This window comes from Acyrthosiphon pisum, chromosome X (assembly GCF_005508785.2).
Source record: "Acyrthosiphon pisum isolate AL4f chromosome X, pea_aphid_22Mar2018_4r6ur, whole genome shotgun sequence".
Lineage (NCBI taxonomy): Eukaryota > Metazoa > Arthropoda > Insecta > Hemiptera > Aphididae > Acyrthosiphon > Acyrthosiphon pisum.
Window position 1 is genome coordinate 38247896 of NC_042493.1, and position 3224 is coordinate 38251119.

A 3224-nucleotide genomic window follows, 5' to 3' on the forward strand; every position below is an offset into this window, starting at 1 on the left:
AAAAGATACTAAAGTTAAAAATTGGATCATTAATTTCGACTATACTATATAATAATAATTTGTGTTTTCATACAAAAAAAAAAACATATCTTAAGATCAATACATTCATGTTATTGATTTTCAGAGTTAAAATTATTAATTATAATTATATATCTATCATTATCATTGTCATATTCTATATAATACCAAATACCAACTCAAAATTATATAGAACTATATATATAGTATCTAGTCTAGTAGGTATATACCTACTCCAGCGTGTACCTATATTAAATAAGTAATTTTTAGTTTTTAGATTGTTATGATATCAATCGTTTTAATGACTCCATTAGTACCTATAGTATTAAAGTGTATATTACTGTAAAATAAATTTATCAGACTATTCGATATTTTGATAGTTCATATTAGGTATTGACAAGCCCGGATTGAGAGGGGCTCTAGGGTTAGAATTTATTTAGAGGCCTCAGATTTGTCCATTACTTTTTTCGTTATAGACGAAAACAGTGGATATATCACCTAAAAAAATCGATAACTATTTAGCGAGGAAAAAATCTTGTAAATTATTATTTATAAATAAAGTGATACATTATTCATTATTTTTTGCTATGAACCTAATATCTGTATATATTTACTATAACAATACTTTGAATTAATTAGGTATAGGTATGCGTTATTATTTGTTTTTCGTACAGGCCTACTCATTTAGAACTTTGGCCCTTAGGCCGCAAAATGTCTTAATCCGGGTTTGGGCCGGTATTGAAAAACTACTATTAATTGGTTACGCGTATGAATCAATCAAAATATAATAATCAAATATTTGAAATTACTTGTATAGGTATATAGTTTAATATGTAATAAGCATAATTCATAAATATACATTATAATGATATTATACCTACAACAATTTTGAATGGTTCTAAATACGTACCTACTTGAATTATGTAAATAATAGAATAAATAATGATGGAATTTAGTATTTACGCATTGCGCGTACAGCGTGTAGGGTACCTAGGTACTCATTACTCAATGAAATACAAAATATGTATAACCATTGTCTAACAATATATTATTTACAGTACGCTGTTGAAAATTGTATTTATGTAATATGTAATATTGTAATATATCGCACTGTTACACAATGGTAAACTTGGTTTTTCACTGTCTGGTCAAGTTACGGACGTACATATTATACCATAGACCAATATTATACTATACAGGGTGTATTATTATACTATACACCCTGTATAGTTATACTAATAGAATTGTATTTTGTCGGCTTGTCATACAGCATTAAAGCCTACATCAGTGCGATATGAATGCACGCCGCTCGCTTGCTTTTGTTATACACAGTCTGTTTTTGTATATTTGTATAATATTATGGTAACTATATTATTTAAAAATAGGTGGAAAACCCATTCTTATCTGATTTATCAGTGAATTGTCGTAGCAGGACAGTGCGCGCGCCCCGCGTTTATTACACTTCTAGCCGACTATTTTGTAGTTTTGTCTTTCACACGCCAACCGCCAACGGCCAACTAGTAATTGTCAATGCTAAAGCTAAACTACTTTAACAATTCCTATTACGTACTTATGTTGTTCATCTCGAGTTTTCAGTAATTAGCGAGTGTTTTACTGTCTTACCTTATACGCGTTGGACGTCGTGTCTAGTTCTCGTGTTATTGCAGTTAATGTGTAAAGTACACAAGCTTGAAAAATATCATCACTTAATCGGTAACTGCCAACTGGTAAGTATAGGTAATATACTATATATTCAATACTTATTATAATATTTTAAAGTTTTTTATTACTCAGTATAAGTTGGTCTGGCATTATGTTTGTAGTTATATGGAACGGGGCCAGCTATTTTTATGGTCCAGATTTTGGTTAATTTTTTTCAGTGGGCTTCTCTTGTATTTGATAATTAATATCAATATGTTTCATACAATAGCTAGTACAATCGTTGAATAGTCCATATATATTATTATTATAGTATAATTTGAAATATTAACCTTATACAAAGCTTAGGTATTTAGTATTGTCAAATTGAAAATCACTTTCATTCTAAAAAAAAAATAATTTGCTATTCTATATTTATAATCGTAAACCATTAATCATGAATAATATTGTAGCTTAAATATAAAATATTTTTTTCTTTAATTACTAATTTAACTAAACTATTTAACATCATACAATAAAATCTTTTTCCATTAATCAACAAACAGGTGTTATTTATACTGGTGTAATACATAATCTAGGTAAACATAAACACATTTTTGACCCAAGTTAACGGTAATACTATTAAAAATTTCAAGTATTTGAAAATGCAAATTTAAATAACTTAACAGAACAATTTAACATAATACATTATACAATTAAAAAAGAATTACTTTTAAATCCAGATATGGCGCTAAAACTTAAATGTTTTTTGAATGGTAGACCTAGATACCATAGAAGAATCTACATCCATGCTGGTAGTTACATCCAAGTCATCATCCACACTCACTTATATAGCAGCCAGTAGGTATTTTAACAATATTAAATTTATACTTTAATATTTAAAGTACATTGTACACTGTATTATCCTAATGATACTTACATCACAATGTGATCTGACTACTTGAGGTCTCGATTTAGCTTCCGAACTTTGCTTGCTTATGCCATTTTTTCAAATGCACTTTCATGTTTGTTGTGTTTGATCCTTGTACTAATTTGAAGCACAAGTTACACTTATACGATTTGCTTGTGACTTGTGTGAAAAACTTTTTAAGTTTTGACTGACTCATGATTAAAATGTAGTTACAATTACAATATTATTATATAAATAATCATGTATTAAATATTATTAATTATTCTATATTCTATTTTTAAATTTTTTTGTTGATACTATCCATAGTTGAAATATACAAGGTTATTGCATATATACTCCTTCTCAATCAAATATTTCATGATAAAAACAAAAATGGCAGCGTAAAGGGAGCCAATAATAATCGCAGGATTTTGAATTTGTTAGCTTTTTTCGGCGTATTTTTGATGATAAGAAAAATTGATATTTGTGATATCCCTTATGCAGCCATTTTGTTTCTTATGATAACAATCCGAGTCGATATGCAATAACCTGTATATTATTTCAACCAGGCCTATGCAACTCAAGAGTTATCTATACAAACAACTGTTGTCGATATCGCACTAAAAATCTAGATCTAGCGTTCTGCTGCGTTCTAGCG